This window comes from Acomys russatus, chromosome X, assembly GCF_903995435.1.
Source record: "Acomys russatus chromosome X, mAcoRus1.1, whole genome shotgun sequence".
Lineage (NCBI taxonomy): Eukaryota > Metazoa > Chordata > Mammalia > Rodentia > Muridae > Acomys > Acomys russatus.
Genome location: NC_067169.1, coordinates 51,129,465 through 51,153,705, shown reverse-complemented (window position 1 = coordinate 51,153,705; position 24,241 = coordinate 51,129,465). Strand labels below are relative to the sequence as shown.

Genomic DNA, 24,241 nt, shown 5'->3' with positions numbered 1-24,241 from the left:
TGCATTTGTAGAATGGGGATACTATCATTTAGTTTACAACGTTGTTATAAGGGTTACACAAGATAGCATGAAGAAAATGGGTAAAATAGTCTCTGGACACTAAATAAATACAAACTCATCACTTTGGAAAAAAATGTATTACTGTATAAACTTCATTCATCTTAAACCTAAGTAAGCAGAAAGCTCAAATAATCAAGTCTTTTTTTTTTTTAATCTAATACAAATTGCTCTTCAGGGTCATGATCTCAAGGCATACATAACTCTGAAATGGCCTTAAAGGATTTAAGTGCCTATAAAAACTGTTTCCAGCTGAGGTTTTCCAACTGCACTCAACTCGCAACTATTGTTTGAACAGATAATTTGCTGATCCTGTATTCATACTACAAGAAATGGACACACCTGGCCTAGCCGCCTTGGCGATTTCTACTTACAATGTCTTTTCAGTTAGATGTCTTGTGTTTATTAGCTACAGAATCTATCAGTAAGTGATGAGTGTCTATATAACTCTGATATTTATACTTCTTTCATTGTATTGGTAAGAAATTCAAGGGGTTGGAAATGTAGCTCAGCAGTTAAGAGCATTGGCTGCTCTTTCAGAGGAGCTGGGTCCAGTTTCAAGCACTTTTATGGTGGCTCATACCTGCCTGTAACTCCAGTTCCAGGGGATCTGATGCCCTCTTTTGGCTTTCAACAGCACTGGACATCAATGTGATATACATACGTATATGAAGGGAAAACACTCACATACACAAAATAAAATAGATCTTAAAAAGGAATTAAAAAGAATGTTGAGTATCAGCAGTTACAACGAGCATCCCAACTTTAGCGAGAAGGCCTCTAAGCACTATGCTGCTTATTAGAACAAGATATTCTGGGATTACTAAGAATTATCACAAAAGTATGCTGAATTTTTAAAGCGCCTTTCATTTAAGATGATCATTTGACTTATATCCTTTGAGTTGGTGATGTAATGTACCATTAAACTTTTTCATATCATTGGAGCAATTTTACATTCCTAGCACAAAATGGTCATGACACATAATACAGTCAATATTTTTCAGGATTTGATTTGCTAGTTTGAGAGTTTTCTAATAGCTTTATAATTTATTCTTTTATTGGAAGACAAAGAAAAATATCTTTAAAATCTCTAGAAATTATTTCATAATGTCTACCAACTCCTTTTTGCATTTAAAAACTTAGTTCTTTGAGAATTTCATACAGTATATGTGATCATATTCACCCCTCCCCCAACTTTCTCTGGGTACAACCTGCTTTTTGAAAAAGAAAAGAAAAGAAACTCATCAAACACAATGTGTGCTGCACATATACTCTTGGGTGGTGTGTGGCCTTCCAACAGATCATTGTTGACTACCCAGGGGCCACAATCCTTAAAGAAAACTGACTTTCCCTCTCCTCTCTCTTAGCACATACCAGTTACCAATAGCTTCTTGGCTAGTGGTGGAAATTCACGCCAACCTCCCTCTTTTATTTTTTTTTATTAATCTATTCACTTTACATGCCCATCATAACCTCCACCCTCATTTCCTCCCTGTCTCACCCTCCCTCCCTCTTCCTACTCTGCCCCTCCCCTAGTCCTCAGAAAGGGGGACTCCTTCTTCCTTAGTAACTGATCCCAGACTACCAAGTCTCTTTAGGACTGCCTGCATCCTTTTCCTCTGTGGCATGGCAACGCTGACTGTCCAGGGGAAGTGATCGAAGAGCAGCCAACAAAGTTCATGTTGGAGACAGTCCCTGTTCCCGTTACTATGAGACTGAGCTGACTATCTGCTGCATCTGAGCAAGGGACCTGGGTCTTCTACATGCCTGGTCCTTGGTTGGTGCATTGGTCTCAGCAGGCACCTCTGGGCCCAGATTTGTTGATGTGGAGCTCCTGTCCCCTCTGGGTCCTTCTGTCCCCCAACTCTCCCATAAGACTCGCTGAGCTCTGCCAAAAGTTTGGCTGTGAGTCTCAGCATCTGCTTTGATCCCCAGCTGGGTGGAGTCTTTCAGAGGACATCTATGGAAGGCTCCTGTCCTGTTCTCTCCCTTCAACTGCTTCCAGTGTCTATTCTATTTGCCCTTATGAATGAGAAGTAAGCCTCCTTCCTAGGGTCCTCCTTGTTACTTAGCTTCTTTAGGTCTGTGGGTTTTAGTATGATAATCTTGTATTGTATGGCTAATATCTGCTTATAAGTGAGTATATACCATGCATGTCCTTCTGGGTCTGAATTGCTTCACTCAGGCTGCTGTCTTCCAGATCCATCCATCCGTCTACAAATTTCATGAGTTCTTGTTTTTTTTTTTTTTTTTTTTTTTTTACTATGAATTGCTTTTAATGGTGATATCTGTACAAGTGATGTCAGGACACAGGACAGCAAATGCACAGTGGACATGGCTAGCAGACAGGCTGTGAATGAACAAAGAGTTCACACTCCTCCCATGCTTTAGTGGCTAAGACAGCTCTAGGCCACCTCCTCCTCAGCCTCCTCCTCAAACTCTCCCTCCTCCTGAGCCGTAGCATCCTGGTACTGCTGGTACTCAGACACCAGGTCGTTCATGTTGCTCTCAGCCTCGGTGAACTCCATCTCATCCATGCCCTCACCAGTGTACCAGTGCAGGAAGGCCTTGCGTCGGAACATAGCTTGTGAACTGCTCTGAGATGCGTTTGAACAGCTCCTGAGTAGCGGTGCTATTGCCGATGAAGGTGGCGGGCATTTTTAGGCCCCGAGGTTGAATGTCACAGACAGCTGTTTTCACATTGTTGGGGCTCCACTTAACAAAGTAGCTGCTGTTCTTGTTTTGGACGTTAAACATCTGTTCGTCCACCTCCTTCATAGACATGCGGCCCCTGAACATGGCAGCCACTTGTCAAGTAGCGCCCATGGTGGGGATCACAGGCAGCCATCATGTTCTTGGCATCAAACATCTGCTGGGTGAGCTCAGGAACCGTCAGGGCACGGTACTGCTGGCTGCCCCGGCTGGCCAAGGGGGCAAAGCCAGGCATGAAGAAGTGCAGGCGAGGGAAGGGCACCATATTTACAGCCAGCTTCCGAAGGTCAGCATTTAGCTGGCCAGGGAATCTCAGGCAAGTGGTTACCCCACTCGTGGTGGCGGACACCATAAGAGGGTGTGGTCAACTTTAGGGTTCTGAAGCAGATGTCACAGAGTGTTTCGTTATCAATGCAATAGGTCTCATCTGTGTTTTCAACAAGCTGGTGTACTGAAAGGGTGGCATTGTAGGGCTCAACCACTGTGTCCGACACCTTGGGGGAAGGTACCACACTGAAGGTGTTCATGATTCGGTCTGGGTACTCCTCCCGGATCCTGCTGATAAGGAGGGTGCCCATCCCAGACCCAGTCCCCCCACCGAGGGAATGGGTCAGCTGGAAGCCTTGCAGGCAGTCACAGCTCTTGGCTTCCTTCCTCACAACGTCCAACACCGAGTAAACCAGCTCTGCACCTTCTGTGTAGTGCCCCTTGGCCCAGTTGTTCCCAGCCTCACTCTGACCGAAGACGAAGTTATCAGGTCTGAAGATCTGCCCAAAGGGACCGAGTGCACCGAGTCCATGGTGCTGGGCTCCAAGTCCACGAGCATGGCGCGGGGCACATACTTGCCACCGGTGGCCTCGTTGTAATACACGTTAATGCGCTCCAGCTGGAAGTCGCTATCTCCGTGGTAGGTGCTGGTGGGATGGATGCCATGCTCGTTGCTGATGGAGCGGCTGCAAAGGAGGAACGCTTAGGGTGGAGCAGGTGCACAGAGTGCTTGAGTTCCTGGTTTTTAATAGTTGAAGAGCATTCAGTGTGTAGATGTACCACAGTTTCTTTATCTATTCTTCTGTTGAGGGATATCTGGGTTATTTCCAGATTCTAGGAATAAAGCTGTTATAAATATAGTTGAGCAAATATCCTTGTTGTATGGTGGAGCATCTTTTCAGCACATATCCAGGAGTGGATACCTGGGTCTTGAGGTAGAGCTATTCCTAATTTTTCTGAGAAAATGCCAGATTGATTGATTTCCAAAGTGGTTGTCCAAGTCTGCACTGCTACCAGCAATGGAGGAGTGTTCCCCTTTCTCCACATCCTTGCCAGCATGTGCTGTCACTTGATTTCAGTGGAACTGATTTCAGTTTCTCTCCCTTTAGTTTGATATTGGCTATTGGCTTGCTGTATATTGTCTTTACTATGTTTAGGAATGTGCCTTGTGGGCTGGAGAGATGGCTCAGTGGTTAAGAGCACTGCCTGCTCTTCCAAAGGACCTGGGTTCAATTCCCAGCACCCACATGGCAGCTCACAACTGTCTGTAACTTCAAGATCTGACACCCTCACACCAATGCACATAAATTGAAATTTGAATAAAATATTTAAAAAAAAAGGAATGTGCCTTGTATCCCTGATATCTCCAAGACTTTAAACACGAACGGGTGTTAGATTTTGTTAAATGCTTTTTCGGCATCTAAGGAAATTATTATGTGTTTTTTTTCCATTTGTTTATATGGTGGATTACACTGATGGATTTTTGTATATTGAACCATCCCTGCATATCTGGGATGAAGCCTACTTGGTCATGATGAATGATATTTTTGATGTGTTCTTGAATTAGGTTCAAGAGTATTTTATTGAATATTTTTGCATCAATGTTCATAAAGAATAGATCTGAAATTCTCTTCCTTTGTTGGGTCTTTGAGTGTATTAGGTATCAAGGTGACTGTGGCCTCATAGAATGAGTTTGGTAATGCTCCTTCTGCTTCTATTTTGTGGAAAAGTTTAAAGAGTATTGGTATGAGCTCTTCTGTGAAGGTCTGGTAAACTTCTGTGCTGAAACCATCTGGCCCTGGGATTTTTTTTTGTAGACTTTTGATGACTGCTTCTATTTCCTTAGGGGATACAGGACAATTTAATTTGTTTACCTGATCTTGATTCAAATTTTGGGGCATATAGGCTTTTGAAGTTAGACCTAATGATTCTTTGGATTTCCTCAGTGTCTGTTGTTATGTCCCACTTTTCATTTCTGATTTTGTTGACTTGAATAGTGTCTCTTTGCCTGTTAGTTTGGCTAAGGGTTTGTCTATCTTGTTGATTTTCTCAAAGAACCAGATCTTGGTTTCATTGATTCTTTGAATTGTGTTGTTGTTGTTGTTTATAAGTTATTGATTTCATGCCTGAGTTTGATTATTTCCAGCTGTCCACTCTTCTTGCGTGTGTCTGCTTATTTTTCCCATAGGGCTTTCAGGTGTGCCATTAAGTTGACTGTATTCAATGTTTCCAATCTCTTTATGAAGGCACTTAGTGCTATGAATTTTACTCTTAGCAATGCTTTTATTGTGTCCCATAAGTTTAGATATGCTGTACTTTCATTTTCATTGAATTTTAGGAAGTCTTTAATTTCTTTCTTTCTTTCTTCCCTGACCCAATTGTTATTGAGTAGAGAGTTGTTTAGTTTCCATGTTTGTGTAGGCTTTTTGGTATTTCTGTTGTTGTTGAGGTCCAGCTTTAGTCTATGGTGGTCTTATGAGGTACAAAGTATTATCTTTTTGTATCTGTTGAGGCTTGCTTTGTGACTATATGGTCAATTTTGGAGACGGTTCCATGAGATGCTGAGAAGAAGGTATATTCTTTTGTGTTTGAGTGAAAAGTTATGTGATGTCTGTTAAGCCCATTTGATTCATGACATCTCTTAGTATCATTATTTCTTTGTTTAATTTCTGTTTCATTGACCTGTCTTTTGGTAAAAGTGGGTGTTGAAGTCTCCCACTATTAATGTGTGGGGATCAACATGGGGTTTAAGTTTTTTTAAAAAAACAAATGTGGGTGCCCTTGTATTTGGGGGCATAGATGTTCAAAATTGAGATATAATCTTGGTGGAATTTTTCTTTGGTTAGTATGAAGTGTCCTTCCTCATCTCTTTTGATTAATTTTGGTTGAAAGTCTATTTTATTAGATATCAGAATGGCTACTCCAGCTTGCTTCTTGGGTCCATTTGCTTGAACACCCCTTTTCCAGCCCTTTACTCTCAGGTAATATCTATCTTTGTGGGTGAGGTGTGTTTCTTTTTTGCAGCAGAATGATGGGTCCTGTTTACACAATTCTGTTAATCCATGTCTTTTTATTGGAGAGTTGAATCCATTGATGTTGAGAAAGATTAATGACCAGAGACTGTTAGTTCCTTTTATTTTGATGTTGGTTGTGGCAGTGTGTTCGTGTGCTTGTCTACTTTTGGTTTTGCTGCAGTGAAGTTTTTTTTATATCCTGTGTGGTTTTTGTTTTTTGTTTTGTTTTGAGCGGGAATGTAGTTAACCTTATCGGGTGGGAATTTTCCTTCTAGTATCTTCTATAGGGCTGGGTTTGTGAATAGATATTGTTTAAATTCGGTTCTTCATGGAATATCTTGTTTTCTCCATTTATAGTGATTGAAAGTTTTGTTGGATATAGTAGTATGGACTGGCCTCTGTTGTCTCTCAGGGTTTGCAAGATGTCTTCCCAGGCCTTTTGGCTTTTATGGTCTTTGCTGAGAAGTCAGATGTGATTCTCAGGGAATTGTTTGAGGTGCTCCTCAGATTTATGATTCTGTGGACCAACCTGAGTCCTCAAGAGCTGAGGGGTCCCTGATACCTGGAAGATATTCCTGGGATCGTGAGAACAGCGTGAAGGTAGATGGCTACATGCTGAGACTGTGTACCCTCAGTATCTTTTCTGGGGATTAGCTGGGTGACCTGATGTTGGACCAGCTAGTCTCTCTCCCCATGGGTGCTCCTCTCATCTGGGAAACAAGACACTGATGTTTTGGGGCCCACAGTTTGGTCTATTGGTCACTCTGCATTCTCTGCTGTCCTGCTGATCAGATAGTGTGCTATTGCTGCCACCTTAAATCTCCTGCCTCTTAGAATCTTTCTGTCCCATCTTCTGCAATGATCACCAAGCCTTGGGACAAAAGAGGTGTGATGCAGACATCCTATTTAGGGCTGAACATTCTTTTTTATTTTTGTTTTTTCAAGACAGGTTTTCTCTGTGTAGCTGTCTTAGATTCACTTTGTACACCAGGCTGGCCTCAAACTCACAGGTATCTAGCTGCCTATGAGTCCCTGAGTGTCAGGGTTACAGGTGTGTGCACTGCATCTGGCTAGGGCTGAGCACTCTATAGGCTTTTATTTTCTAAACCTTGCCCAGTTGTGGGTCTCCATTTCTAATCATAATCTACTGTAAAACACATCATCCCTGATAGTGTTTGAGAGGTACACTAACTCATGGGTATAATGAAAGCCACCAAGAGTTGGTCTGATACTTTGTCTAGCATTGAGCAGAATAATAATAGAGTTGGGTTCTTCCCTAGATTGATGACCTATCTAGCTACAGGTTCTTGGCCCTGATAATGGTGCCAGGTATGGATTCCATTTGTGGAGTGGGCCTTAAAATCAAATCAGAAAGTGGTTGGTTACTCTGCTGTCTAGGTTTATGTTAACTTGATACAAGCTAGAGTCGTTTGGAAAGAGGGATCCTCAATTGAGATAATGCCCTCTACCCAATTGCTCCATGGGCCAGCCAGTGGTACACAGTCTTAATTAGATATTGATGTGGGAAGGCCCAGCTTAAAGTGGAGGGTACCACCCCAGGGCAGATAATATGGTCCTGTGCTATATAACAAGGCAGGCTGTGTAAGCCTTGGGGAAAAAGTCAATAAGCAGCACTCCTCTCTGACCTCTGTATCAGTTCATACCTCAATTCCCCTGGGCTACAAACTGTAAGATGAAATAAACCCTTTCCTCCTCAAGGTGATTTTGGTCATAATGTTTTATAACTATAGAAACACTAACAGATAGTTTCTCTCATGACATTCATGCCAATAGTGTATCAGTAACCATGTCTTGCCAGGTAGGTTATTTAAGACTTCTTTTTTAATGTGAGAAATTGTAAGTTTCCTTCTTGGAAACTTCTTATCAAGGTCATATCAATTTCATAAAATGAGCCAGGAAGCATCCTTTCGAATTTTATGTGTTGTAACAGTTTATAGTACTCAGGAGCTTTTGGTTTTATATCTTGATTGATTTGTTTTCTAGGATGTCATTGGGTAGTGTGTGCCCTGGTAGAAAAAAGTCCAATAATATCCATTTAAACATAGAGTTTGGGCAGAGGTGGGAGGGTCAATTATGAGGACCTGAGTTCCATGTCCATCAGGCATAGCAGGAGCTAGGTATGGTATGCTTTATAATCCCAGAATTGTGGAGGCAGAGACAGAAGATTTCCTGGGTCTAGTTGGATTGTCAATTTCAGAATTCAGTAAAGGCCTTGTCTCAAAAAATATATAATGGAAAGTAGTTGAGGAAGGCACCTAATGTTGCCCTTTGGTCTCCACATGCACATCTACACATATTTGCATATACACAAGAACATATAAGCAAACCACACACACATGCAAACAGGGATGGGGATATATATATCAACAGTACTATGCTTGTATAGAATGCCCAAGGCTTTGTGTTCAACCCCTAATATCACAAAGAAGTTAAAACAATACTATTATTCCTAGTTGATAGCACTTTTAAGAGGATTAATGGTACATGATTTTCATTTAGCTTACTTCATTTTTCAGAATTTTCTCAATCATGCTAGTCAAAACACATGCTCAAATATCACTGTCATGACCACCACCAGCAACAAAAACTCTCATGATCTCTTTTTAACTGTTTTCCATGACTTTCTTATCAAGTGCCTATGTTATCATCTCCAGAGGGATTAGAAATAGGAGGGATGAAAGATGAGAGTGTGGAAGAAGACTTCAAGGAGAAATAGATTCTTGGGAGGTTTGCCAAGGAAAAGCATTATGGGGAAGATGCAGCTTAAGCAGATCATTGGAAGGGGACTGGTTGCCGGCCAAGGTGACTAATATGGGAATTGGGAAAGGAAATGTATTTTCAATATTTATTCTCATCAATTAATATTTATAGAATTATTTGCATTCTTCATTTTTAATGCATAGCTGTTCCTGAAACAGACATCTTATGGGAATATAGTGATTAATTTACAAATTGCAGGTATCATGCCTAAATGACAAGTAATTTATTGCCTTATGATCTTGTAAAATCCTTCCATATTTGATAAATTCAATATTTGGGCCTTTTTTCTCTTTTGCATTTACTTTATGCACAGACACAATCAGGGAGCACAGTGGCACATACAGGTTGTAACTAAAAGGCCTAGATATGGGGGTCAGAGAGTGCAGGTGTCATTTATCTAGCTCAGTTATTGGCAGAGAAGTGTTCAGGAACTACCATACATCTAAGATTCTAAGATCACCCTCCAGAGCAAGTTTGGATAGACTTTAAACTGCATCCTTTTAATTGGTCTGCTATTTTACCCTTTCCTTGTCTAGTGATACTCTCGCTTGCCTAATTTGCTGGGAGCATCTGGGTCAGTAACTTTCCTTGGACACTTGGGCTTATTTTTCCTAAGCCCCAGGGATATTACAAAAAGGCTTGTTGAAATGTAGGTTATGATTCAATGGGGTCTCATACAGAGCATAGATTTAGCATCTAGACAAATCATAAGTTTTGCCCATCTGTCCAAACAACTGGGTGGAAGTGTCTGGGCTCTCTGTGTACTCTCTGTTACTTCTGGCTCAGTGACTGCCTCTTCTGGAAGAGAGGAGCGAGTTTAACAAAAAACAGCAACAAACTAGATTTGCCTTTGAATAGAAATATATAAAAAGTTGAACACATTATTTAGGAAAACTATTTTTAAACAAAGCCCTTCCCAATATTGCCCCAACAGTCTACTGCGGGCTTTTCCCATTCCAAGGAATGAGGTCATGCTTTATGGGAGACATCTGCTTCTGAGGATATTACTGCCCTGAGCACAGAACATGACTTCATTAGAGGGAACAGTGGACTAGAGAGAGTCAACAGGAGACTTGCATATGTGACAGTATAAGGAAAAGGAGCCAATTGAGATTCCTCTCAAGCCTCTAGGCTTCAGGATAGACCAAAGACCTGGTGATTTCACTCTCATATGACTTCCTTTTGTCCTAAAAGCATGAGCTATGTGCAAAAGCTTCCAGAAAACTGTAACTCATGGCAACACCACCTGTATTTGTAAATAGAAATGCTTTCTTTTCTCAAGGGACTGGGGGAGATTCCATTCTGGGAAGAGACTAGGTGCTTGAAACTTTAGGGTGGCTACTGAATGTACCCCCACACGGAGTCAGTTTAGTTTCAAGGAAGCCTTGTTTTTTTAGCAGATGCATATAATGTCATCTTTCAGTTCTGAAAGGAAATTCAGAACATTAACAGGGATTTGGGCTTTCTAGGAAGATGGTTTCCAGAGCAGTTTTATAGGATTTTGACATATGTTGTTTATAACCTTAATTTTTAAAATGAGCAAGTCCATAAATCTGTTACCTACTAACCAAGCTCTGGTCTAGTTGCATCTGTTCCTATTTTACATGATACTGTAAAGAAGTTTCAATAGACAGCTAAATATTTGGGTGTTATTCATAGTCTTCTGTTCTTATTGACTAAGACTTTTCAAAGAAAAATGTTCAAAATCACTAGCACTTTAAAAGGCAATAATTGTTGGTTCAATTTACCAGTCTTTGCTTCGAAGCACTCCGGATGCAGCTGGAATCATAGAAGTGGGAGGGGGTGTTAAGAGATCATGAGGCTAAGTCCCCTATGACCTAGGAGGGGAGGAATTTGGAACATTAGGGAAGGCTGCCTTGCAACCTCTTAATGTAACCTGCTTTAGCTGAGATTCCCATTCATAGCTAATGAGTTGTTTCTTGTATATATGGTGCTAAGTGGTCCAGACAAAATGTGTTGGCCCCATGTCTAGTTGTGTTTCAGGGATTATTTGGAGAGAATTCAAAGAAATGCAAATTTATGGTGTCCATCTCATAAATAAAATCTGAAGATGGAGTCAGGAGTTTATTTATAAAGTAAATCTTAAGTAGTTTTTATGAAGCTGGTGAAATGAGGGTCATTTGGCAATGTATCAGTGGTAAAAATATGACAAAGAATAAGTAAGAGAACAGTGGATCCATGAGAACAGCAGCATGCAGAGTCTTACAAAGTGAATTCTCAAATACCATTTTATTTAATTCAAGCATTACCTTTCTGTTGCTCTCTAGTCTACAGTTAAAAGCTCTAGGATCTCTCAGTCAAAGGGCTGACACAAAATCTCTTGTTATTGCTCCTTATTATAACTTCTTAACAGTCTTAGAGATTAGGGCATTGATTTCAAATGAGGGAAAATGATAGCTCAATAAGAAATCAAAACCCAATTATCATAATATGATAAAATCATGCAAAGGATAATATCATATCAGCACTACATTTAGTGCTGTTAATAGATGGAATTCATTCTTGTATAAAAATTATAACAAGGATAAGTGATTCAACCCTCCCTTAACCATACTATTTTGCCTTTCCTCCTCAAAAAGCTATAGCTTAGCAGGTATTCTACCTTGAAGAAGTATGGGATAAAGAAATAGATAAAGGAGGAGGTGATGGAAGAGTAATTATGAATTCATCATAGATTGATGTTTCCTAGTGATCAAGACCGAACCACTAGCTAAAAAGCATGCATGGACCTAGACCAATGTAGCAGCTGTGCAGCCTGGTCATCATGTTGGGCCTAACAGTGGGAGTAAGGCCTTCTCTGACTCTGTTTCCTGCCTTTGGATCCCTTTCCCCTAGCTGGGGTGCCTTGCTTGGCCTCAGTGGGGGAGGAAACATTTAGCCTGCTTCAGCTTGAGGTACCAGGGTGGGTTGGTACCCCTTGGAGGCCTCTCCTTGTCTGAGAAGGAGAGAGGCGAATAGTGGCAGGGGGCATGAGGGTAAGATTGGGAGGAGAGGAGGGAGGAGGCTGAGATCAGGCTGTAAAGTGATTAAATAAATAAATAAATGAAAAAAAGTATATAAAATACAAACCAGTCATTCTTTGAACTTCGTCATTCAAGGCACAATACTACTTGCCACATATACTCTACTCATAATGTGCAAATTCCTATCATTCTCAGGGTAGGGATGTCAGTTTTCTCTTGAGGATAATTGTGACGGTTAGTGCTGACAGTCAGCCTGACAGAATCTAGAAACACTTAGGAGTCAAGGCTCCTGGTACACTTCTGAGGAATTATCTAGATTAGGTTAGCTGAGGTGGGAAGGTCCATCCTAATTGTGGGCAGCACCATTCTAGGGGCTGGGGTCCTGGGCTGAGCATATTAATCGATTCCCATAATTAGGGGTCCTAAAACCTTGTCACTCTCCCTGGAATACTCCACTCTTGCCTGTCAAAAAACCAGGAACACAGGACTATAGACCAGTGCAGGACCTCCGAGAAGTAAACAAAAGGGTGGTAGACATCCATCCCACGATGCCTAACCCTTATAATCTTCTAAGTACCTTGAGGCCAGATTTTACCTGGTATACTGTCTTAGATTTAAAAGAGGCTTTCTTTTGCCTGCCTCTCAGAGCCAACCATACTTTGCCTTTAAATGAAAGGACCCCAAGCTAGGGCTCTTGGGGCAAGTTACCTGGACACGCCTTCCCCAAGGTTTCAAAAACTCACTTACTCTTTTTGATAAAGCGCTCCACCAGGATTTGTCTGATTTCCGTGTCATGCACCCAGAAATAACTCTCTTACCATATGTAGATGGGCCTCAGCTAAAAAGACACAACTCTACAGACAAGAGTGACTCTCAACCCAGCTACCTTGTTGCCAGCCCCAGACCAGGCACAAGAGACTCCGCATGACTGTCACCAGGTGATGGCAGAGACACATGGTACATGAAAAGACCTACAAGATCGTCCTATCCCAGAGGCTGATCATACTTAGTGTACTGATGACAGCAGCTTCCTGGATTCGGGTACCAGAAGGGCTGGGGCGGCTGTGGTAGATAGACAGAAAGTCATCTGGGCACAGGCCCTTCCTCAAGGGACCTCGGCCCAAAGGACAAAACTTGTCGCCCTAACCAAGACATTAAAACATTCCAAAGACAAGAGAGCTAATATTTAGACTGATAGCCAATATGCATTTGCTACTGCTCATGTCCATGAGAGTATTTAGAAACAAAGAGGACTTCTGACCTCGGAGGGCAAGGAGATTAAAAATAAAGCTCTCCTCAAAGCCCTATTTCTGCCGAAACAAGTGGCCATCATACACTGTCCAGGACACCAAAAAAACAACAACAACAACAACAACAACAAAAAAAACAAAAAAACAAAAAACAAAACAAAACAAAACAAAAAACCAAAACAACATCCTGTTGCCATGGACAACCAGCAGGCAGATCAGGTGGCAAAACAAATAGCCAAGTCGGGACTCCTGGTGTTGTCTATCAGGGCTAAAAAAAACCCCCTCAGCCTGAGGCTTATAACTACTCTTCCGAGGACCAGGCCGAGGCCCAAGCCCTAGGAGTTATATTTGACCCAGTTTCCAAAAATTGGACAAAAGGCAGTAAAACTGTCCTGCCAGCCCTTGATGCGGCTGCCATGGTTCAACAAATGCATACCTGGACCCACCTAGGATCAAAGAAGCTTCGACAGATCCTGGATAAGACAGAATTCATCATCCCTGGAGCTGCTGCCCTGGTTGATGAAACTGTAACTACTTGTCAGGCTTGTCAACAAGTCAATGCTGACAAGAACCAAGTCCCAGAAGGGACCAGAGTCCGTGGAGACAGACCAGGAACTTACCGAGGTAAAGCCCCCAGCTGCAGGTTATTGATACTTATTAGTTTTTATAGACACTATTTCAGGATAAATAAAAGCTTTCCCCACCCAGCAAGAAACAGCACAAACAGTGACCAAGGCCATCCTAAAAAACATCTTTCCTCGGTTTGGACTTCTCAAGGTAATTGGGTCAGATAACAGGCCGGCCTTCGTCTCCCAGGTAAGTCAGGGACTGGCCAAGACCTTGAAGATTAATTAAAATTTGCATTGTGCTTACAGACCCCAAAGTTTAGGACAGGTAAAAAAAAATGAATTGGACTCTAAAAGAAACCTTGACTAAATTGACCATTGAGACAGGCTTAAAAAAATTAAAGACGCCTCCTACCCTTTGCTCTATTCAGAGCCAGAAACACTCCCTCATGCTTTAACCTGACCCCATATGAAATCCTGTATGGGGGACCACCCCCTTTGTCTACTATGCTTAATTCTTATCAACCTTCTGCTTCCAAAACTGACTTGCAGGCCCGCCTTAAAGGACTCCAGGCGGTTCAAGCCCAGGTTTGGGCCCCACTGGCTGAACTTTACAAACCTGGCTACTCTCAGACAGCGGGACATCCCTTCCACGTTGGTGACTCTGTCTATATCTGTCGACACCGATCTCAAAGACTCAAACCTCGCTGGAAGGGGCCTTACACTGTCCTGCTCACCACACCCACCGCTCTCAAGGTCAACGGAATAGCCACCTGGGTTCATGCCTCTCACGCCAAAGCTGCCCCAGCGACTCTTGACTCCACCCCAGAGACACCACGATGACAGCTCCATCGCTCCCAAGATCCACTCAAGATAAGACTTACCCGATTATGGGATTGACTATAAAAATTCTGCTTCTCACCCTTGTACCCTGTTTTGGCTATGACTCTCCCTCAAATCCCCACCAGCCCATAAAGTTAACTCAGCAAGTGCTCTCCCATATTGGGGAGCCCATATGACAGACTTTGTCCATAGCCCCCTTATGGACCTGGTGGCCTACACTGTACCCTGACTTGTGTAAATTGGCTATAAAAGCTCCTGCTAATTGGGATATTGAGGTACACTCAAAGCTCAATGAGGCTCCCACCAAAGAGTCTCCTAAAGGGAGGTTGGGTCTTGACCCCTAAAAAGATGTGACACTACCAAAAAAAAAAAAAAAAGAGCTTGTTACGACGTTTGTCTTTTTACGTCTACCCTGGCCCACACCGAACAAGAGCCATAGCGGCCAAACGCGGGGGGGGGGGGGGCTTCCACATTCTATTATGAAAACTGGGGACACGCCTTAAGATTAAGGCCAGTTAAAACCTCAAGGGGGGAATTGTAAGGCGCTCTCTCTCAGCCTAAGCCTGGGAACATGACCCAGACAAGCTTGAGAAACTGACCCAGAAAAAATTAAAGGCCAGCTTCAGTTTCTGAGATCAAGGTGGCCAACTGAGATAAACAATTTCAACTAAGGTAAACAATTTTCAGAAAAGTACCATCTGGAAACTCTCTGGAAACTCCCCAACACCCCTCCTTGCCAAAAATATTCCCCAAGACCAACGACCCTGACAATAGCCAATAACATTTAGATAAGCACCCCTAGCGACCACCAGAGCCAATCCTAACATAGGACATGCAGCCCCTCCTAACCTTTGCGGTTTTAGCCTTTAAAAATAGCTTGTAGCAGTGACTCGGTGTGCCTCCCTCCTTGCTGAGGCCCCCTGACACGCGTCAGCAATAAACCTTGTGCTTTTACATCAACACTGTGGTCCTTGAGTGGTTTCTCGAGACGACCCCCTACCCGAGTGGACTCTAGGGTCCAACAGTATCTCCCTGCTTCCTACTCATGAACACTGTGACCAGCCAGCCACCTCTGGCTCTCGCCACCATGACTTCCCCACCATAACATGCTTTTAAGTTGTAAGCTGAAATGAACCCTTGCTTCTGTAAACTGCATCTAGTCAGGTATTTCAACATAGTAACTAATAGTGCAATAACGCATCAAGACAAAGCCTTCATTATAATCACATGGAGCTGAATTTGAACTACATCAATCCTACTGGGTAGACCAAGACAAGCTATGTATGTATGTATGTATGTATGTATGTATGTATGTATGTATGATGTGTTTTATTTAGGTATATATGTATGTAGAATTGGGTATATGATGAGCAATCACTCTATTACTGATCTTGAGCTCAAGCCTTAGCCCTGCAACATGACTTCCAAATTTTAGTATTTTTATCTGTAATAGAAAAATAATATCATGGGTCCCTCAAAGTTGTTACAAGGAATAAATTTAAATTATCCTAGCATTAATTTGCCTAGAAGTATCTAGGTAATACAAAAGGGGTACTTAATTGCTGTTAATAGGTACTCAATCATTGTTAATCTTTATTTCTGTCCCTCAGATTTCCAGTGATAATAGAAAATGGTTTAAGATTAAGGTTTCATTTTATTTTATTGTAATAAACTTATTTTAAATTTAATATTTTAGGTAATCTTATTTAATGGGGTTATTTGTAAACTTCTGAATCAACATAAGTAAAATGGGAGTGTGAAATACGGTTGAAGTGGAATTCTAAATAGATGACTGTTCAATTAGTGGTGTTGGAATAAGTGGCTATCAATATTGGGAAAAATAGATATCATTCCTTTATTAGATAATGTGCAAAAGTAAATTACAGATAAGATTAGAGACCCAAATTGGAGAAAAAACAAAGGACTTTAGTAGATGTAGAGGTAAATATTGAAGGATATCCTTATGGCCTTAGTTTAGGGAATGATTTCCTAAACAAGTCAAAACAAACTCATAGGTTAAAGGTCAATCAAGTTGATTATACCAACACAGATTTTGGTGAAGCTGTGGCAAAATGTTGAGCAGTTTGGTAATGTCTGGTAAAGAGGACAATGCTCTGTGTCTCCTATGGCTTAGCAATTCCACTTCAGATGCAGGCTCAGATAAGCACTCCCACAAGTACAGTCAGTTTTCAAGGAGGCATGTATGGGGACATTTACCCTGGCATTGTTTTAAAAAAGAAGTGGAGGCTTCATTTCCTACCAACAGGAGAATGAATAAACAACTTGCTAGATATTCCTACAACAGAATGTTCTACATTATTTTAAAACGAATGTACTGTATATCTATGTTACCAAGGTGAATGGATTTCAAAAAGGTGATAATATATGAAAAATTAAACGCAAAAATATAAAGACACTGGTATCATTTATTATAATTTAAAGCATACATAAGTCAGACTTCTGGTTCTGGAATAACAGCTCCTCTCCTGTAGCTACAACTAGGTACCCTGGGAAAAGAGACAGTCATAAAAATACTTTGAAAAATAGCAAAGAGAATGTGGATGAGTTGTGGATTTCACACATAAGGAGCTATATAAGGATGAAGTCATTGGGTTTTCTCTTTTTGTCACTTATGCTTCAGACTGGTTAACCACTAGATGGGCCTACAGGTAGTTATTAGTAGCAAGCATGGATACAAATAGAGGGGAAAGTCTGCTATCTGCTTTGGCAAAGGGAAAGGAAAAGGGAAGAGTAATAGGAACTCAGAAGAGAAACCAGAGAAACAGATGCAAAGGCATCTATCTGTTCATTTCAACAAAACTGAAATAGAGTAACTCAGGCAAGCTGGACCATCCCTTGTTCTTTGCCAGTCAGCAGAGTGCCAGAGTGCTTTACAACCTTCTACTCAGACCCAATGGGTCCTCACCCACCACCAAGCAGCATCAGATAACATAGGCAAGGTATCTGCTAAATCTCTACTCAATGTCCAAAGCAATCAAGGCCTGATGTCCCCCTTTTGTTGTTATTGTTGTTGTTGTTAGAGTCAGGGTTTCTCTGTGTTAGCCTTGGCTATCCTGGACTCAGTTTTTAGACCAGGCTGGCCTCCAACTCACAGCGATCCGCCCGCCTCTGCCTCCCAAGTGCTGGGATTAAAGGCATGTGTCACCTTGTTCCGATGTCTCCTAATCTTTTAATGACTAACAGAAGGTAAATCACCTTCAGTGACTCCGGAACCTTGATCTAGTAGAAAGACTCAAATAAAGCTTTGTCTTTTGATTCTTTCCCTGGGAGAAAAAGATAGCACAATTAGGTAAGTTTTTCCTTTCTAGCCACCAGCACAGATGGAATGTTCTCCATCTCTACTGCATTGTTCTAAGAAAGTAGGCCAGAGTTGAGTCCTACACCCAAAAATGTTACAAGAGAAAACATAATTTGGGTCAAGACTCTCCTAGTACAATACAGATGTTTTCAGTGTTTGAGTGTAGTTCCTTTTTCTTTCTTTAAAAAAAATTATCTATTTAATTTACATCCTGGTCATAGTCCCATCCCTCCCCAACCTCCCAGTTCCAACCTCCTTCCCTCTCCTCCATTCCCCCTTCCCTATTCCTCAGAAAAGGGTATCACCCCCCTTCCCATGCATCCCAGTTCATCAAGTCACATCAGGATTTAGTGTCTCCTCTTTCCCTATGGCCTGGCAAGGCAGTCCCAACAAGGATAAGTGATCAAAAGCTGGCAATAGAGTTCATGTCAGAAACAGCCTCTGCTCCCCTTACTAGAGGACCCACATGAAACCTGAACTGTTCATTGGCTACATCTGTGTAGAGGACCTAGGTCCAGTCCATGCAAGGTCATTGGTTGGTGCTTCAGTCGCAGCAGGCCTTTCTAGGCCCTGGTTAGTTGGCTCTGTTTGTCCTCTTGTGAAGTTCCTGTCACCTCCAGGACCTTCCCTGCCCCCCACTTTTCTACAAGAACCCCTACTTATCTTTTGATGTTTGGCTGCAAGTCTCAGCATCTGTTTTAAAATACTGCTGGGTGCAGCCTCTCAGATAGCATCTTCCACAAATGGTGCTGGTCTAACTAGATGTCTATGTGTAAAAAATGCAAATAGATTAATATTTATCACCCTGCACAAAACTAAAGTCCAACTGGACTAAAGACCTCAACATAAAACCAGAGACACTAAATCTTTTAGAAAAAGTGGGGAAGATCCTTGAACTCATTGGCACAGGAGACAACTTCCTGAACAGAACACCAACAGCTCAGGTTCTAAGATCAACAATTAATAAATGGGACCTCATGAAACTGAAAGGCAAAGGACACTGTCAATAGAACGAAACGACAGTCTGTGTATTGGGAAAAGATCATCACCAATCCTACATCTGACAAAACGCTAATCCAAAATATATAAAGAACTCAAAACATTAAACACAATAACCCAATTAAAAATGGGGTACTGAGCTAAACAAAGAATTCTCAACAGAGGAATCTCGAATGGCCAAGAAACATTTAAAGAAATGCTCATCTCATCCTGAGTGAGGCAACCCAGACCCAGAAATGCACACATGGTATATACTCACTTATAATTGGATATTAGCCCAATATAGATGTCCTCTGAGACATTCCACCCAGCATGGGATGGGGACAGAGGCTGTAACTTGCAGCTGGACTCTGGGAGGAGTGCTGAGAGTGGTATGGAAGAGTTGGAGGATGGAAGGACCTGGAGGGGTCAGGAGCCCCACAGGGAGACCAGCAAGGCCAGCAGATCTGGACCCAGGAGTCCTGCACAACTGATGCACCAACCAAGGACAATACATGCAGATAATGTAGGTCCCCTGTTCAGATATAGCCAATGGACAGCTCCAAGTTTGTGTGGAGAGTGGAGATTCCTTCTGACATGAACTCTGCTGCCTCTGATTTGATCACTTTTCCTTGGTGGAGAGGCCTAGAGGGCACACAGAGGAAGGGGATGCAGGATATCTGGATGAGACCTGATAGGCTGTGGTTAGATGGTGGGGGAGGAGAGCATCCCTGTCAGAGGTCTAGGGGAGGGGAATAGGGCGGAAAAGGGAAGGAGGGTAGGAATAGGAAGATACAAGCAAGGGGATAACAATAGGGATGCAATATGAATAAATTACAATAAATAAATAATAAATAAATGAAATGCTCAATGTTCTTAGTTATCAGGAAAATGCAAATAAAAACAACTGAGATTCCACCTTACACACGTCAGAATGGCTAAGCTCAAAAACTCAAGTGACAGCACATGGTGGCAAGGATGTGGAGAAAGGGGAATACTCCTCCATTGCTAGTGGGAGTGCAAACTTGTACAACCACTTTGGAAATCAATCAATCTGGCATTTTCTTAGAAAATTAGGAATAGCTCTACCTAAAGACCTAGCTATACCACTCCTGGGCATATGCCCAAAAGATGCTCCACCATACAACAAGGACATTTGCTCAGCTATGTTCATAGAAGCTTTATACATATTATCCACAATCTGGAAACAAGCCAGGTATCCCTCAACTATAGAGTGGATAAACTTCCACATATTTCCACAATAGAATACTATCCAGTTATTAAAAACAAAGAGATCATGAAACTTGCAGGCAAATGGATAAAACTAGAAAGGATCACCCTGAGGGAGGTAACCCACACTCAGAAAGACAAACATGCATGATATGTACTCACTTATAAGTGGATTTTAGCCAAATACTACAAGATAAGCATACTACCATGCACAGACCCAAAGAAGATAAGTAACTAGGGGGATCCAAGGGAGGATGCTTAAACCTCATTCAGAAAGGGAAATAGAATAGACAGAGGTGGTGGCTGAAGGGTGGGAACAAGGTAAGAGAGGGAGTGCAGAGAGATATGAGGGTGGAGATCAGACCTGGGGAGAGAGGGGGTGGGAGGACAAAAGGTCTGTAGAGAAAAGAGAAACTGTGGGTGGAGGCATCTCTGTGACAAGCTGGAGACCTATGTCAGGCTAGGCTCCTGGGAGACTACGAGAGGAACTCTAGCTCAGATTCCTAGTAGCAGGGACCATGGAGACTGAAGAGGCCACCCTCTAACTAGACAAGCCTCCTAGTGGGGAGAAGAACACCAACCCACTCACAAAAACTTCACAGGGATGCACAGGGATAAAGTTAGAGCAGATAGAGCAGAGACTGAGGGAATATCCAATCCAAGACCCACCTCATGGGACAGAACCAACTTCAGCGGAGTTTCAATGATAAACTTATTGCAAATTGAAAATATCATAAGGAGAAAGCACATTCAACATATCCACACTGAGTATTGGTTGTTTCCCATTGTGATTCCATGACTAACTGGAAGCACCGACTCTCTGCTACTGCACACTATCAAGAGAATCATATCACATATTGCTAGCTTATGACATGATCAACATCCAAAATCTGAAATACAGTTTCATTGAATGTATATGAATCCTTGTACGCTAGAAAAAAATAAGTCAGGGGCCATCTTAGTCACAATATACAGGATACATTAATATCATCCAATTATAGAAAGAGCCAGGAAATGTAACAATGTAAATGAGAAAAGAAAATCACTTGATATGATACTGTCATAAATCAGATTGTTTGAACTATCTAGGTTTTAAAGCTGTCATTATAATATCACTTCAATGATCAATTATAATTACCTTGAAAGAAATAAAAAATTAAGAAACAAATAAAGATGATATAAAGTAGTGAACTGGTAATCATATGTGTATATGTATGGAATCACTCTCACCCTCAGCAGGTAATTAGACTCCAATCAAGTTACTAGTTAGTAGCTAGAACTTCCATTATTACCAAAACCCCTTCTCCCTTGAGTGTCAAAGAAGACCAAGTATGGGACCTGTATTTCTACTTGTACCTAGTAATCATGAGGTGGAAAGCTTCTTCTCCTATTGGAATTGTGTCATAAAAAGACAACTAAGACAAAAAATTTTAAGTAAAATCTAGAACATTAAATAAAATATGACTGTTGAGATTTCAATGAAATCACACATTACAATGCAAACCAAGACTAACTTAAACTGAAAAAAAAAAAAAGATTTAAAACAGCATGCACCAGTGAGATGACAGAGATTATAGGACCATATGACATATATTTGTAACATAGCCATCAAAAGAATGCTTCAGTGGATAATTATAAACAAAGTTGATACAACTGAAAAAGACATCTCACAAAGAAATAGTCTTCGTAAAGAAACAGAATATGTAAATCAGAACCAACTTGAAATACTAGAAATGAAAAATTGAAAAACGACAACAAAAAACTTAGTTGATGGAGTCAACAGCAGCCATATAGAATTTAAATTTTTGAAAAGTAAACGTAAGTTTAACACCTTGAATATAATCATAAAAGAATGAAGGCTTATGTATAGTGAAACAGCAACTCAAATGATAATGTATACAACACCAGAAACCAGGAAGGCCATAAGGGCCATACAGAAGACTGTATATGTTTTCAACTGTCAAAAAGACTGTTAAATTGCAATTTTACTTCTACCTAGTCAAAGTGCTATTTGGGAATTAAAGATATATAAAAAAAATTCTCAACAAAGGGAAACAAAGAGAATGTTTTACCAGTTGACCTACCCTGAAGGATGGTCTAAAATATAAAATAAATGATAAAGAAGGAATCTTGCATAACCAGAAAGGAAGAAAGAACCAAAAACGAGGGAGGAAAGGATAAGATCGTAGGTAAGTCCAATACATGTTATTCCTCTTTTGTTTTCTCAATATAATAAATAAAAAAGATAATAGTTAAAGCACTGTATCATGCAGTTCCTGACATATGCTAAGGAAATTAAGGTAATTAGAATATATTGTGTAAATGAAGAGACTTAGAGCAGTAAGATTTCTATCATTGTATAAGGGAGTACAATGATGGCTAGTAATTCATATGTATTATATATAATAAATAAACACAAAGGTATTACATAACACACACACACACACACAATATATATATATATATATATATGAACCATGAAACTATCCAGACAGAGAAATACATCCATAATGTACCACTGAAATGGAATTATAATACATGGAACAGAAAAAAAAAAAAGGAAATAGAAAAAAATCCAAATGACAAAAAAATGTAAAATTTGGTAGATTTAAGCCATCATATATAAATAATAGCCTTATATAAGGCATCTAAATATACATGATCCATGCTAGATTGTAATAGCAACACTTTGGAGGCTGTGGCAGGAAGATTATAAGTTCAAGGCCAGTTTGTGCTACTTAGTGAGTGTCAGGCCAGATTGGGCTACATAGCAAGCCCACTTCTTAAGGACCATGCATAGATTGGATCTAGACCCCCTAAACTAATGTAGCCAATAGGCAGCTTGGGCTTCATGTGGGTTCTTGGTTGGTGCATCAGTTTGTGCAGGTCCCCCCTGGGTTCAGATCTGCTGGTCTTGATAGTCTCCCTGTGGAGCTTCTGACAGCCCCACCCACCCATCCTTCCATCCCCTATTTCTTTCATACAGCTCGCAGCTCTTGACCAAGAGTCCGGCTTTGAGTCCCAGTATCTATCCTGATCCCTCACTGGGTGGAGTCTCTCAGAGGACATCTATGTTGGGCTAATATACACTTATGAGTGAGTATATACCATGCATGTCTTTCTGGGTCTGGGTTACCTTACTCAGGATGATTGTACAATCTTTTTCGTTCCATTCATTTGCTTGAAATTTTCAAGATTTCCTTGTTTTTGACAGCTGAATAGTATTCCATTGTGTAAATGACCCATAGTTTCTTTATCCATTATTCAGTTGAGGGGCATCTAGGTTGTTTTCAGATTCTGGCTATTATGAAAAAGCCTGCTATGAACATAGTTGCGCAAATGTCCTTGTATGGTGGAGCATCTTTCAGGTATATGCCCAGGAATGGTATGGCTGGGTCTTTAGGTAGCACTATTCCCAATTTTCTGAGAAAGAGCTAGATTGATTTTCAAAGTGGTTGTACAAATTTGCACTCTCACAAGGAATGGAGGAGTGTTCTGCTTTTTCTGCATCCTCGACAGCATGTGCTGTTACTTGAGTTTTTGATCTTAGCCATTCTGACAGGTGTAAGATGGAATCTCAGAGTAGTTTTGATTTTCATTTCTCTGATAACTAAGGGTGTTGAGCATTTCTGTGTTTCAATATTCCTCTGTGGAGAAGTCTCCGTTTAGCTCTGTACCCCATTTTTAAATTGGGTTATTTGGTTTGGTGGTGTTTAATTCTTGAGTTCTTTATATATTTTGGATATTAGCCCTTTGCTGGATGTAGGGTTGGGGAAGATGTTTTTCCAGTCTGTAGGCTGTCGTTTTGTTTGTTGACTTTGTCTTTTGCCTTAGAGAAGCTTTTCAGTTTCATTTATTAATTGTTGACCTTAGAGCCTGGGCTGGTGGTATTCTGTTTAGGAAGTTGTCCCTTGTGCCAATGAATTCAAGGCTCTTCTCCACTTTTTCTTCTAACAGATTTAGTGTGTCTGATTTTATGTTGAGGTCTTTAATCCACTTGGATTTTAGTTTTGTGTACCGCGATAAATATGGATCTATTTGCATTTTTCTACATGTAGACATCCAGTTAGACCAGTACCATTTGTTAAAGATGCTATCTTTTTTTCCATTGTATGAATTTGACTTCTTTGTAAAAAAAATCAAGTGTCCGTAGATGTGTGGGCTTATTTCTGAGTCTTCTATTAGATTCCATTGATCAACCAGCCCATTTTTATGCCAGTACCATGCTGTTTTTATTACT

The 24,241-nt window shown here is 41.0% G+C and overlaps 1 protein-coding gene and 1 pseudogene across 4 annotated transcripts in view; both read right to left on the bottom strand.

Annotated features, from left to right (window-relative positions):
* The window catches only part of Eda (ectodysplasin A), a 388,917-nt gene that overhangs the window by 37,043 nt on the left and 327,633 nt on the right, over window positions 1-24,241 (bottom strand). The gene's annotated exons all lie outside the window — the stretch shown is intronic.
* LOC127185675 (tubulin beta-4B chain-like) lies at window positions 2,424-3,716 on the bottom strand (annotated as a pseudogene).